This window comes from Oncorhynchus keta, chromosome 11 (assembly GCF_023373465.1).
Source record: "Oncorhynchus keta strain PuntledgeMale-10-30-2019 chromosome 11, Oket_V2, whole genome shotgun sequence".
NCBI lineage: Eukaryota > Metazoa > Chordata > Actinopteri > Salmoniformes > Salmonidae > Oncorhynchus > Oncorhynchus keta.
The window spans coordinates 3,406,533-3,422,437 of NC_068431.1; the positions used below are offsets into that span (position 1 = coordinate 3,406,533).

The 15,905-nt window shown below is 43.4% G+C and overlaps 1 pseudogene across 1 annotated transcript in view; it reads right to left on the bottom strand.

The window, feature by feature from the left end:
* LOC118373087 (baculoviral IAP repeat-containing protein 2-like) overlaps positions 1-15,905 on the bottom strand; it is a 63,372-nt pseudogene that overhangs the window by 12,106 nt on the left and 35,361 nt on the right. The window contains exons 9-13 of the transcript XR_008146740.1: positions 13,937-14,015; positions 10,047-10,095; positions 9,669-9,893; positions 1,736-1,834; positions 538-690 (exon numbers count right to left, since the gene is read on the bottom strand). The product of XR_008146740.1 is annotated as a baculoviral IAP repeat-containing protein 2-like (transcript). The remainder of the gene's footprint in view (positions 1-537; positions 691-1,735; positions 1,835-9,668; positions 9,894-10,046; positions 10,096-13,936; positions 14,016-15,905) is intronic.

Below are 15,905 nucleotides of genomic sequence, written 5' to 3' on the forward strand. Positions count from 1 at the left end.
TCCCTCTCTGACCTAGGGTGAGTTATGGGTTCCAGACCTGAATGTTCCTCTCTGACCTAGGGTGTTATGGGTTCCAGACCTGAATGTTCCTCTCTGACCTAGGGTGAGTTATGGGTTCCAGACCTGAATCTCCCTCTCTGACCTAGGGTGTTATGGGTTCCAGACCTGAATCTCCCTCTCTGACCTAGGGTGAGTTATGGGTTCCAGACCTGAATGTTCCTCTCTGACCTAGGGTGAGTTATGGGTTCCAGACCTGAATGTTCCTCTCTGACCTAGGGTGTTATGGGTTCCAGACCTGAATCTTCCAATGGAGGCTCAAACAATTGTCAAACTTAGAACAATAAAAGAGTGTGTTCTCCAATTGGATGTCAGATGTTATGGGCCAGAGGTGATGTTTTACCCATGAGGTCTGAGCAGGTTAGGGGTCAGAGGTGAAGTTTTACCCATGAGGTCTCTGAGCAGGTTAGGGTTAGGGGTCAGAGGTGATGTTTTACCCATGAGGTCTGAGCAGGTTAGGGGTCAGAGGTGAAGTTTTACCCATGAGGTCTCTGAGCAGGTAGATATCGTTCTTCTGGATCCAGTTCCTGAAGACCTCAGCTGCTGCGTTCCCTTTAGTCAAGACCAAGTCTATCAGTTTGGCTGTCTGCTGCTGGGAGGACTGGCCCTGGAGACCACTGTATTCCTCTCCACCTGAAGAGACAGGGGTCAGAGGTCAGCACCAAGTCTATCAGTTTGGCTGTCTGCTGCTGGGAGGACTGGCCCTGGAGACCACTGTATTCCTCTCCACCTGAAGAGACAGGGGTCAGGGGTTAGAGGTCAGGGGTTAATGTCACTCTTCAGATATATAGTAGTAGAAGATGGTAGTATATATATAGTAGAAGATGGTAGTATTTCAATTTACTGCAGTAGTATAGGATAAGTAATCCTTCTCACCCCCCCCTTTAAGATTTAGATGCACTATTGTAAAGTGACTGTTCTACTGGATGTCATAAGGTGAATGCACCAATTTGTAAGTCGCTCTGGATAAGAGCGTCTGCTAAATGACTTAAATGTAAATGTATATTAGTACTGTAGATATAAACAAACATACTGATGATGTTCTGCTCTCTGAGGTGGTCCAGGATCGACTCTTCAAATATAGTACCTTAATGTGGTTACTAGTAGTATATAACATGTAGTAGTGGTATATATATATATATATAGTAGCTAGTCGTATATAACATGTAGTAGTAGCTAGTAGTATATAACATGTAGTAGTCGTATATAACATGTAGTAGTAGCTAGTAGTATATAACATGTAGTAGTAGCTAGTAGTATATAACATGTAATAGTAGCTAGTCGTATATAACATGTAGTAGTAGCTAGTAGTATATAACATGTAATAGTAGCTAGTAGTATATAACATGTAATAGTAGCTAGTAGTATATAACATGTAGTAGTAGCTAGTAGTATATAACATGTAATAGTAGCTAGTCGTATATAACATGTAGTAGTAGCTAGTAGTATATAACATGTAATAGTAGCTAGTAGTATATAACATGTAATAGTAGCTAGTAGTATATAACATGTAATAGTAGCTAGTAGTATATAACATGTAATAGTAGCTAGTAGTATATAACATGTAGTAGTAGTAGTAGTAGTAAGTATATATATATATATATATAGTAGCTAGTAGTATATAACATGTAGTAGTAGCTAGTAGTATATAACATGTAGTATATATAAGCAGACGTACTGATGACATTCTGCTCTCGCAGGTGCTCCAGGACAGACTCAACACTCTTCAGGCGCTGGACCAACGCTGCCTGGTGTCTCTTTAAGAATGAATGCCCGTCTGGAAGGAAGAAGAAAAAAAAAGAAAGGAGACAGAGAGAGAAACAGAGAGAGAGAGTTGGGTTAGGTTCACTTGGGGAGAATCTCAATAGTAGCAGCTACTCTTCCTAGAGGCCACCATTGGCAAAAATAATTATTATTTCACCACTACATATCTACAATACAACATTTATAATACTAAAATACTAAAATACTTTATATTTATAATACTAAAATACTTTATATTTATAATACTAAAATACTTTATATTTATAATACTAAAATACTTTATATTTATAATACTAAAATACTTTATATTTATAATACTAAAATACTTTATATTTATAATACTAAAATACTAAAATACTTTATATTTATAATACTAAAATACATACAGCGCATTGGGAAAGTATTCAGACCCCTTGACTCTTCCACATTGTTACGTTTTTATACGTACGTTAAAGAATTATTCTAAAATTGTTTCTATAAATACAATGTCCTCAATCTACACACAATACCCCATAATGACACAGCGAAAACAGGTTTATTTTTCAGTTTTTGATTTGTTAAAAAAGTTTGAAATATCCAATAAATGTCGTTCCACTTCATGATTGTGTCCCACTTGTTGTTGATTCTTCACAAAAAAATACAGTTTTATATCTTTATGTTTGAAGCCTGAAATGTGGCAGATGTCGCAAAGTTCAAGGGGGCCGAATACTTTCGCACGGCACTGTAAATACAATGTCCTCAATCTACACACAATACCCCATAATGACAAAGCGAAAACGGGTTTAGAAATTTTAGCAAATTTATAAAAAATGTAAAATGATTCAGACCCTTTGCTATGAGACTCGAAATTGAGCTCAGATGCGTCATGTTTCCATTGGTCATCCTTGAGATGTTTCTACAACCTGATTGAAGTCCACCTCTGGTAAATTCAATTGATTGGACATGATTTGGAAAGGCACACACCTGTCTATATAAGGTCCCACAGTTGACAGTGCATGTCAGAGCAAAAACCAAGCCATGAGGTGGAAGGAATTGTATGTAGAGCCCCAAGACAGGATTGTGTCGAGGCACAGATCTATGGAAGAGTACCAACACAATATGTAACATTTAAGGTCCCCAAGAACACAGTGGTCTCACTCTTAAATAGAAGAAGTTTGATACCACCAAGACGCTTCCATGTGCTGGCCGCCTGGCCAAACTGAGCAATCAGGGGAGAAGGGCCTTGGTCAGGGAGTTGACCAAGAACCCGATGGTCATTCTGACAGAGCTCCAGAGTTCCTCTGTGGAGATGGGGGAACCTTCCAGAAGGTCAACCATCTCTGCAGCACTCCACCAATCAGGCCTTTATGGTAGAGTGGCAGAACGGAAGCCACTCCTCAGTAAAAGGCACATGACAGCCCGCTTGGAGTTTGCCAAAAGTCACCTAAAGGACTCTGATCTTGAGAAACAAGATTCTCTGGTCTGATGAAACTAAGAACTAACTCCTGGGCCTGAATGCCAAGCGTCACGTGTGGAGGAAACCTGGCACCATCCCTACGGTGACACAGTGGCAGCATCATGCTGTGGGAAAATTTTTCAGTGGCAGGGACTAGGAGGCTAGTCAGGATTGAGGGAAAGATTAACAGAGAAGATCCTTGATGAAAACCTGCTCCATAGCGCTCAGGACCTCAGACTGGAGCGAAGGTTGATCTTCCAACAGGACAATGACCCTAAGCACACAGCCAAGACAACGCAGGAGTGGCTTTGGGACAAGTCTCTAAAATGTCCTTAAGTGGCCCAGCCAGAGCCTTGAACACAATCGAACATCTCTGGAAAGTGCTGAAAATAGCTGTGCAGCAACACTCCCCATCCAACCTGACAGATTTGCAGAGAAGAATGGGAGATACTCTGCAAATGCAGGTGTGCCAAGCTTGTAGCGTCAAAGAAGACTCAAGGCTGTAATCTCTACCAAAGGTGCTTCAACAAAGTACTGAATAAAGGGTCTGAAAACTTGTGATATTTCAGTTTTTTTCTATGTAATACATGTGCTAAAATCTCTTCAGACCATTATGGGGAAGTGTCAATGTGGAGGCTATATACAGGGTATTACGGTACAGAGTCAATGTGGAGGCTATATACAGGGGGTACCGGTACAGAATCAATGTGGAGGCTATATACAGGGTATTACGGTACAGCGTCAATGTGGAGGCTATATACAGGGTATTACGGTACAGTCAATGTGGAGGTTATATACAGGGGTGTTACGGTACAGCATCAATGTGGAGGCTATACATTTACATTTAAGGGACGCTTACATTTAATATTTATATAATATAATAATATAATAATAATATAATATAATATATGCATTTAGCTGAGTCCAAAGCGACTTACAGTCATGTGTGCATACTTATCCAGACTACCCTGGCGTTACAAGCGCCATGCTCTACCAACTGAGCCACAGAAGGACTTACAAATTGGTTACCAGTACAGAGTCAATGTGGAGGCTATATACAGGGGTACCGGTACCGAGTCAATCTGGAGGCTATATACAGGGGGTACCGGTACCGAGTCAATGTGGAGGCTATATACAGGGGATACCGGTACAGAGTCAGTGTGGAGGCTATATACAGGGGGTACCGGTACAGAGTCAATGTGGATGCTATATACAGGGGTACTGGTACAGAGTCAATGTGGATGCTATATACAGGGGTACCGGTACAGAGTCAATGTGGAGGCTATACGGTAATACCCTGTATATAGCCTCCACATTGACTCTGTACCGTAATACCCTGTATATAGCCTCCACATTGACTCTGTACCGTAATACCCTGTATATAGCCTCCACATTGACTCTGTACGGTAATACCCTGTATATAGCCTCCACATTGACTCTGTACCGTAATACCCTGTATATAGCCTCCACATTGACTCTGTACCGTAATACCCTGTATATAGCCTCCACATTGACTCTGTACCGTAATACCCTGTATATAGCCTCCACATTGACTCTGTACCGTAATACCCTGTATATAGCCTCCACATTGACTCTGTACCGTAATACCCTGTATATAGCCTCCACATTGACTCTGTACCGTAATACCCTGTATATAGCCTCCACATTGACTCTGTACCGTAATACCCTGTATATAGCCTCCACATTGACTCTGTACCGTAATACCCTGTATATAGCCTCCACATTGACTCTGCACCGGTCAGGTCTCTGACCTCCTCCCTATAGGCTGTCTCGTCATTCTCAGTGATCAGGCCTACCACTGTTGTGTCATCGGCAAACTTAATGATGGTGTTGGAGTCGTGCCTGGCCGTGCAGTCATGAGTGAACAGGGAGTACAGGATGGGAGGGGACTGAGTGTTACAGTCGTGAGTGTTACGGGTCTGTAGTCATTTGTGCAGGTTACCTTAGTGTTCTTGGGCACAGGGACTATGGTGGTCTGCTTGAAACATGTTGGTATTACAGACTCAGACAGGGAGAATGAACTGTAAGTGTGTGCAGTGTGTCTCTCTCTTCACAGTCCTCGCTGTTCCATAAGGTGCATTTAACTTTTTTTTAAAATCTGATTCTACTGCTGCATCAGTTACCTGATGTGGAACAGAGTTCCATGTAGTCATGGTTCTATGTAGTAATGTGGAATAGAGTTCCATGTAGTCATGGCTCTATGTACTACTGTGGAATAGAGTTCCATGTAGTCATGGCTCTATGTACTACTGTGGAATAGAGTTCCATGTAGTCATGGCTCTATGTAGGACTGTGGAATAGAGTTCCATGTAGTCATGGCTCTATGTACTACTGTGGAATAGAGTTCCATGTAGTCATGGCTCTATGTAGGACTGTGGAATAGAGTTCCATGTAGTCATGGCTCTATATAGTACTGTGGAATAGAGTTCCATGTAGTCATGACTCTATGTAGTACTGTGGAATAGAGTTCCATGTAGTCATGGCTCTATGTAGTACTGTGGAATAGAGTTCCATGTAGTCATGGCTCTATGTAGTACTGTGGAATAGAGTTCCATGTAGTCATGGCTCTATGTAGTACTGTGGAATAGAGTTCCATGTAGTCATGGCTCTATGTAGTACTGTGGAATAGAGTTCCATGTAGTCATATCTCTATGTAGTACTGTGGAATAGAGTTCCATGTAGTCATGGCTCTATATAGTACTGTGGAATAGAGTTCCATGTAGTCATGACTCTATGTAGTACTGTGGAATAGAGTTCCATGTAGTCATGGCTCTATGTAGTACTGTGGAATAGAGTTCCATGTAGTCATGGCTCTATGTAGTACTGTGGAATAGAGTTCCATGTAGTCATGGCTCTATGTAGTACTGTGGAATAGAGTTCCATGTAGTCATGGCTCTATGTAGTACTGTGGAATAGAGTTCCATGTAGTCATGGCTCTATGTAGTACTGTGGAATAGAGTTCTATGTAGTCATGGCTCTATGTAGTACTGTGGAATAGAGTTCCATGTAGTCATGACTCTATGTAGTACTGTGGAATAGAGTTCCATGTAGTCATGTCTCTATGTAGTACTGTGGAACAGAGTTCCATGTAGTCATGGCTCTATGTAGTACTGTGGAACAGAGTTCCATGTAGTCATGGCTCTATGTAATACTGTGGAATAGAGTTCCATGTAGTCATGGCTCTATGTAGTACTGTGGAATAGAGTTCCATGTAGTCATGGCTCTATGTAGTACTGTGGAATAGAGTTCCATGTAGTCATGGCTCTATGTAGTACTGTGGAACAGAGTTCCATGTAGTCATGGCTCTATGTAGTACTGTGGAACAGAGTTCCATGTAGTCATGGCTCTATGTAGTACTGTGGAATAGAGTTCCATGTAGTCATGGCTCTATGTAGTACTGTGGAATAGAGTTCCATGTAGTCATGGCTCTATGTAGTACTGTGGAATAGAGTTCCATGTAGTCATGGCTCTATGTAGTACTGTGGAATAGAGTTCCATGTAGTCATGGCTCTATGTAGTACTGTGGAATAGAGTTCCATGTAGTCATGGCTCTATGTAGTACTGTGGAACAGAGTTCCATGTAGTCATGGCTCTATGTAGTACTGTGGAACAGAGTTCCATGTAGTCATGGCTCTATGTAGTACTGTGGAATAGAGTTCCATGTAGTCATGGCTCTATGTAGTACTGTGGAACAGAGTTCCATGTAGTCATGGCTCTATGTAGTACTGTGGAATAGAGTTCCATGTAGTCATGGCTCTATGTAGTACTGTGGAACAGAGTTCCATGTAGTCATGGCTCTATGTAGTACTGTGGAATAGAGTTTCATGTAGTTCCATGTAGTACTGTGGAATAGAGTTTCATGTAGTCATGGCTCTATGTAGTACTGTGGAACAGAGTTCCATGTAGTCATGGCTCTATGTAGTACTGTGGAATAGAGTTCCATGTAGTCATGGCTCTATGTAGTACTGTGGAATAGAGTTCCATGTAGTCATGGCTCTATGTAGTACTGTGGAATAGAGTTCCATGTAGTCATGGCTCTATGTAGTACTGTGGAACAGAGTTCCATGTAGTCATGGCTCTATGTAGTACTGTGTAACAGAGTTCCATGTAGTCATGGTTCTATGTAGTACTGTGGAATAGAGTTCCATGTAGTCATGGCTCTATGTAGTACTGTGGAACAGAGTTCCATGTAGTCATGGCTCTATGTAGTACTGTGGAATAGAGTTCCATGTAGTCATGGCTCTATGTAGTACTGTGGAATAGAGTTCCATGTAGTCATGGCTCTATGTAGTACTGTGGAATAGAGTTCCATGTAGTCATGGCTCTATGTAGTACTGTGGAATAGAGTTTCATGTAGTCATGGCTCTATGTAGTACTGTGGAACAGAGTTCCATGTAGTCATGGCTCTATGTAGTACTGTGGAACAGAGTTCCATGTAGTCATGGCTCTATGTAGTACTGTGGAATAGAGTTCCATGTAGTCATGGCTCTATGTAGTACTGTGGAACAGAGTTCCATGTAGTCGTGGCTCTATGTAGTACTGTGGAACAGAGTTCCATGTAGTCATGGCTCTATGTAGTACTGTGGAACAGAGTTCCATGTAGTCATGGCTCTATGTAGTACTGTGGAATAGAGTTCCATGTAGTCATGGCTCTATGTAGTACTGTGGAACAGAGTTCCATGTAGTCATGGCTCTATGTAGTACTGTGGAATAGAGTTCCATGTAGTCATGGCTCTATGTAGTACTGTGGAATAGAGTTCCATGTAGTCATGGCTCTATGTAGTACTGTGGAACAGAGTTCCATGTAGTCATGGCTCTATGTAGTACTGTGGAACAGAGTTCCATGTAGTCATGGCTCTATGTAGTACTGTGGAATAGAGTTCCATGTAGTCATGGCTCTATGTAGTACTGTGGAATAGAGTTCCATGTAGTCATGGCTCTATGTAGTACTGTGGAATAGAGTTCTATGTAGTCATGGCTCTATGTAGTACTGTGGAACAGAGTTCCATGTAGTTATGGCTCTATGTAGTACTGTGGAACAGAGTTCCATGTAGTCATGGCTCTATGTAGTACTGTGGAATAGAGTTCTATGTAGTCATGGCTCTATGTAGTACTGTGGAACAGAGTTCCATGTAGCCATGGCTCTATGTAGTACTGTGGAACAGAGTTCCATGTAGTCATGGCTCTATGTAGTACTGTGGAATAGAGTTCCATGTAGTCATGGCTCTATGTAGTACTGTGGAATAGAGTTCTATGTAGTCATGGCTCTATGTAGTACTGTGGAACAGAGTTCCATGTAGCCATGGCTCTATGTAGTACTGTGGAACAGAGATCCATGTAGTCATGGCTCTATGTAGTACTGTGGAACAGAGTTCCATGTAGTCATGGCTCTATGTAGTACTGTGGAATAGAGTTCCATGTAGTCATGGCTCTATGTAGTACTGTGGAATAGAGTTCTATGTAGTACTGTGGAACAGAGTTCCATGTAGTTATGGCTCTATGTAGTACTGTGGAACAGAGTTCCATGTAGTCATGGCTCTATGTAGTACTGTGGAATAGAGTTCTATGTAGTCATGGCTCTATGTAGTACTGTGGAACAGAGTTCCATGTAGCCATGGCTCTATGTAGTACTGTGGAACAGAGTTCCATGTAGTCATGGCTCTATGTAGTACTGTGGAACAGAGTTCCATGTAGTCATGGCTCTATGTAGTACTGTGGAACAGAGTTCTATGTAGTCATGGCTCTATGTAGTACTGTGGAACAGAGTTCCATGTAGCCATGGCTCTATGTAGTACTGTGGAACAGAGTTCCATGTAGTCATGGCTCTATGTAGTACTGTGGAACAGAGTTCCATGTAGTCGTGGCTCTATGTAGTACTGTGGAATAGAGTTCCATGTAGTCGTGGCTCTATGTAGTACTGTGGAATAGAGTTCCATGTAGTCATGGCTCTATGTAGTACTGTGGAACAGAGTTCCATGTAGTCGTGGCTCTATGTAGTACTGTGGAATAGAGTTCCATGTAGTCATGGCTCTATGTAGTACTGTGGAACAGAGTTCCATGTAGTCATGGCTCTATGTAGTACTGTGGAACAGAGTTCCATGTAGTCATGGCTCTATGTAGTACTGTGGAATAGAGTTCCATGTAGTCATGGCTCTATGTAGTACTGTGCACCTCCCATAGTCTGTTCTGGACTTGGGGACTGTGAAGAGACCTCTGGTGGCATGTCTTGTGGGGTATGCATGGGTGTACAAGCTGTGTGCCAGTAGTTCAAACAGACAGCTCGGTACATTCAGCATGTCATAGTAGTTCAAACAGACAGCTCGGTACATTCAGCATGTCATAGTAGTTTAAACAGACAGCTCAGAGACGTGTTTCAGAATGTTTGTCGTACCAGAAGCCATCTCCTCGGCCAGCATCTCTCTCTCCTCCTCTCTCTTCTGATCTTCTGCACTCAGCAGGTCTGAGACCAGTTCCTGGACCGTCTTGTAGTTCTCTCCACTGGTCAGAATCTTACTCTGGACTGTCTGCTTCACCAGGCCACGCTCAAACCCCATCTCTAGTGACGACACAACCACCGCAGTGTTCATCATCACGGCATCCTCCGAGCGCTCCTCACCTGAGGTGGGGGGGACAGCAAGAAGTAGAAAGAGAGAAGAGGTGGGAGGGAGTTAACAGTGATATCAACATAGTGGAGGTCTGTCTCATGGCTGAACAGTGATATCAACATTCTGTCAAGGTTTAAATTCAGTTGAAGTCAGGAGTCACTCACCTGGGGGGTCCACAAACTCTCTGGAGCTGCTGTCCCCATTGGTTAGGAGCTGTAGGGGGAGGGGCCAGGAGTGAGTTAACTTCCTGATCAGACCAGTCAGATAATACAGGGTTATTCTAGGCATTTGACAATATTTCACTAATCAACATTTTTTTCCCTGACGTCAGCATGGTCCAAAAAATAAATGCAATCTCCGTATGTGATTTAAGACGTTTAACATTCACAAGGCCACAGGGACAGATGGATTACCAGGATGCGTACTGGCATGCATCTCCACTGACATTTTCAACCTCTGCCTGACCCAGTATGTAATACCTACATGTTTCAAATCAGACCACCACAGTCCTTGTGCCTGGGAACAACATAGGTAACATAAAACACACATCTGTTGCCATGAAATGCTTTTGATGGCTCACAACACCATCATCTCAGATATCCTGCACCTAATCCACTTCGCATACCGCCCCAATAAATCCACAGACGACGCAATCTTCATTGCACTCCAGAGTGCCCTTTCCCACCTGGATAAGAGGAACTCTACTTGAGAACGCTGTTCATTGATTACAGCTCAACGTTCAACACCATAGTGCCATCCAAGCTCAGGGCCCTGGGACTAAACACCTCCCTCTGCAACTGGATCCTGGACTTCCTGACGAGCTGCCCCCCGGTTGTGAGAGTAACAACACATCCACCACGCTGATCCTTAACACGGGGGCCCCTCAGGGGTGTGTGCTCAGTCCCTCCCTGTTGACCCACGACTGCATGGCCTCAACTACACAACTACAACATCAAGTTTGCTTGTGACACCACGTGGTAGGCCTGATCACCTATGGCGATGAGACAGCCTACAATGGAAGAGGTCAGAGAACTGGCAGCGTGGTGCCAGGACAACAACCTCTCCCTCAACGTCAGTAAGACCAAGGAGTTGATTGATGGATTACAGGAAAAGGAGCACGCCCACATTCTCATCGACAGGGCTGTAGTGGAGCAGGTCGAGAGCTTCAAGTTCCTCGGTGTCCACATCACTAAGGATCTATCATGGTCCACACACACACAGTCATGAAGAGGACATGTCAGGTGGTTGAAAATACTTGTCATGGGCCCCCAGACCCTCAAAGTTCTACAGCTGCACCATTGACATTGACAGTATCTTGACTGGCTGCATCACCGCTTGGTATGGCAACTGCTTGGCATCCGACCGCAAGGTGATACAGTGGGTAGTGCGTACTGCCCAATACATCATCCAGAAGGCGAGGTCAGTACAGGTGCATCAAAACTGGGACCTGGGTCTGTGAGAGCCAGAAATCTTGCTTGTTTGTAGATGACCAAATACTTATTTTCCACCATAATTTACAAATAAATTCATTCAAAATCCTACAATGTGATTTTCTGGACTTTTTTCTCATTTTGTCTGTCAAAGTTGAAGTGTACCTATGATGAAAATTACAGGCCTCTCATCTTTTTAAGTGGGAGAACTTGCACAATTGGTGGCTGACTAAATACTTTTTTGCCCCACGGTATATATTGAATTTTATACCATCTATTGCATCTTGCCTATGCCGCTCGGTCATCCATATATTTATATTTTATATATTTTATTTATATTATATGTACATATTCTTATTCCATCCCTTCAGATTTGTGTATATTATGTAGTTGTTGTGGAATTGTTAGATTACTTGTTAGATATTACTGCACTGTCGGGACTAGAAGCACAAGCATTTCGCTAAACTCGCATTAACATCTGCTAACCAGGTGTATGTGTCCAATACAATTTGATCACTGGGATTAAGGCTCCCTGCCATCCAGGACCTCTAAACCAGGCGGTGTCAGAGGAAGGCCCTAAAAATGGTCAAAGACACTATCCACCCAAGTCATAGACTGTTCTCTCTGCTACCGCATGGTACCAAGTCTGGAACCAACAGGACCCTGAACAGCTTCTACCCCCAAGCCTTAAGGCTAAATATTTAACCAAATAGCTACCCAGCGCCTTGATCACAGCTTTGCACACTCTTGGCATTCTCTCAATCAGCTTCACCTGGAAGGCTTTTCCAAGAGTCTTGAAAGAGGTCCCACATATGCTGAGCACTTGTTGGCTACTTTTACTTAAGTATTCAGAAGCTTTACTCAGTACTTTGTTGATGCACCTTTAGCAGCGATTAGCTTCAAGTCTTCAGGGGTATGACACTACAAGTTTGACACACCTGGCCCAAGCAAGTATCTTCTTGCTTCCATTCAGCCACAAGAGCATTAGAGAGGTCGGGTGATTAGGCCTGGCTCGCAGTCGGCGTTCCATTTCAACCCAAAGGTGTTTGATGGGGTTGAGGTCAGGGCTCTATGCAGGCCAGTCAAGTTCTTCAACACTGATCTCGACAAACCATTTCAGTCTGGATCTCGCGTTGTGCACGGGGGCATTGTCATGCTGAAACAGGAAAGGGCCTTCCACAAACTGTTGCCACAAAGTTGGAAGCACAGAATTGCCTAGAATGTAATCGTATGCTGTAGCGTAAAGGTTTCCCTTCCCTGGAACTAAGGGGCCTAGCTCAAACCATGAAAAACAGCCCTAGACCATTATTCCTCATCCACCAAACTTTACAGTTAGCACTATGCATTGGGGCAGGTAGCGTTCTCCTGCCATCCACCAAACCCAGAGTTGGCCATCGGACTGCCAGATAATGAAGAGTGATTCATAACTCCAGAGAACGTGTTTCCACTGCTCCAAAGTCCAATGGCGGCGAGATTTACACCACTCCAGCTGATGCTTGGTATTGCATGTGGTGATCTTAGGCTTGTGTGCGGCTGCTCAGCCATGGAAACCCATTTCATGACGCTCCCGACAAACCGTTATTGTGTTGCTGTTGCTTCCAGAGGCAGTTTGGAACTCAGTAGTGAGTGTTGCAATCAGCGGTCCCGTTCTTGAGCTTGTGTGGCCTACCACTTCGTGGCTGAGCCATTGTTGCTCCTACACGCTTCCACTTCACAATAAAATCACTTACAGTCACCGGGGCAGCTCTAGCAGGGCTGAAATTTGGCAAACTGACTCGTTGGAAAGGTGGCATCCTATGACGGTGCCACATTGAAAGTCACTGAGCTCTTCAGTAAGGCCATTCTACTGCCAATGTTTGTCTATGGAGATTGCATGGTGGTGTGCTTGATTTTAAACACCTGTCAGCAACGTGTGGTTGAAATAGCCGAATCCACTAATTTGAAGGGGTGTCCACATACTTTGTATATATAGTGTATATGGTTTTATGTAACAATGTCACAAGGATAATCTAATTTAATTTATAACAAAGCTTTTCACTGATAAAATAGGCTGGGAAAAACACACTACAAAAAAATGAACAAGTCCATTTGGATATCCGGATATTCGATTAACCGTGCACATCGCTACTTTATTCACAGCTCAATGTTCTACCAGACGGCTAATAAACAGTTAGGTATTTTTATAATCAGGGCAGATAACAATGACAATACACTAGCTCTTCAGGGTATCCAAAATAACATAACTTAGTTTTAGTGAGTAGGTTTTTTATATTTATTTTTTTACCTTTATTTATTAACTAGGCAAATCAGTTAAGAACAGTGGGTTAACTGCCTTGTTCAGGGGCAGAACAACAGATTTTTACCTCGTCAGCTCAGAGATTCAATCTAGCAACCTTTCGGTTACTGGCTCTAACCACTAGGCTACCTGCTGGTTACTGGCTCAGCGCTCTAACCACTAGGCTACTTGCCGCCCCATGTTTAGCAGTTACACTCTAGGACGTTTCTACACTTTAGGAAGAGTTCTGTTTTTGCTTCAACAGGCCATTTCAATGCCTAGCCCGTTAGAAAATGTGATTGTTGGTAAATAAACAATGGTGTGAATAAGGTGTATAAGCAGGTGTTACCTGTTCAAAGAGGCGAGGGAAGCGAGCCTGGATCTGATGGACAAACTCCTGACCTTTCTCCTGGAGCAGGTACACACACCTGGAGGTTACCATAGTTACATTAATATATGCTGACACCTGGAGGTTACCATAGTTACATTAATATATACTGACAGGTTACCATAGTTACATTTAATATATACTGACAGGTTACCATAGTCACATTAATATATGCTGACACCTGGAGGTTACCATAGTTACATTAATATATACTGACAGGTTACCATAGTTACATTTAATATATACTGACAGGTTACCATAGTCACATTAATATATACTGACAGGTTACCATAGTCACATTAATATATACTGACAGGTTACCATAGTCACATTAATATACACTGACAGGTTACCATAGTCACATTAATATATACTGACAGGTTACCATAGTCACATTAATATACACTGACAGGTTACCATAGTCACATTAATATATACTGACAGGTTACCATAGTTACATTAATATATACTGATAGGTTACCATAGTCACAATAATATACAGTGGGGCAAAAAAGTATTTAGTCAGCCACCAATTGTGCAAGTTCTCCCATATAAAAAGATGAGGCCTGTAATTTTCATCATAGGTACACTTCAACTATGACGGATAAAATGAGCAAAAAAATCCAGAAAATCACCTTGTAGGATTTTTTATGAATTTATTTGCAAATTATGGTGGTAAATAAGTCTAATAACACTTTGTTCACCTGCCGGCCCCAGCCTTGAACTCCTGTATGTACCTCACTGACCCGCTCTGCCCATTTCATCGCCATTTACCCGTTGTTGTCTTAGCTCTCCTGATCAACACCTGTGATTACTTTATGCCTCTCTATAATGTCAATATGCCTCGTCTACTGCTGTCTTGGCTAGTTCTAATTGTTTAATTTCACTGTAGAGCCCTCAGTCCCACTCAAAATGCCTTAGATAGCTCTTTTGTCCCACCTCACACACATGTGGAGATCTCACCTGGCTTAACTGGTGCCTCCAGAGACTAAACCTCTCTCATCATCACTCAACGCCTAGGTTTACCTCTGTACTCACATCCTACCATACCCTTGTCTGTACATTATGCCTGGAATCTAATCTAACATGCTCAGAAATCTGCTCCTTTTATTCTCTGTAACCAGCGCACTAGACAACCAGTTCTGTTAGCCTTTACCCTCATCCTACTCCTCCTCTAGTGATGTAGAGGTGAATCCAGGCCCCGCAGTGCCCAGCATCACTCCCATTCCCCAGGCCCTGCAGTGCCTAGCTCCACTCCCATTCCCCAGGCCCTGCAGTGCCCAGCATCACTCCCATTCCCCAGGCCCTGCAGTGCACAGCATCACTCCCATTCCCCAGGCCCTGCAGTGCCTAGCTCCACTCCCATTCCCCAGGCCCTGCAGTGCCCAGCATCACTCCCATTCCCCAGGCCCTGCAGTGCCCAGCATCACTCCCATTCCCCAGGCCCTGCAGTGCACAGCATCACTCCCATTCCCCAGGCCCTGCAGTGCACAGCATCACTCCCATTCCCCAGGCCCTGCAGTGCACAGCATCACTCCCATTCCCCAGGCCCTGCAGTGCCCAGCATCACTCCCATTCCCCAGGCCCTGCAGTGCCCAGCTCCACTCCCATTCCCCAGGCTCTGCAGTGCCTAGCTCCACTCCCATTCCCCAGGCCCTGCAGTGCCTAGCTCCACTCCCATTCCCCAGGCCCTGCAGTGCCTAGCTCCACTCCCATTCCCCAGGCGCTCTCATTTGTTGACTTCTGTAACCATAAAAGCTTCCTTGGTTTCATGTATGTTAACATTAGAAGCCTCCTCCCTAAGTTTGTTTTATTCACTGCCTTAGCACACTGCTAATCCGGATGTCCGGATGTTAGGAAGGCCACCAAAAGTCCTGGCATTTCCATCCCTAACTATAACACTTTCCGACAAGATAGAACTGCCAATGGG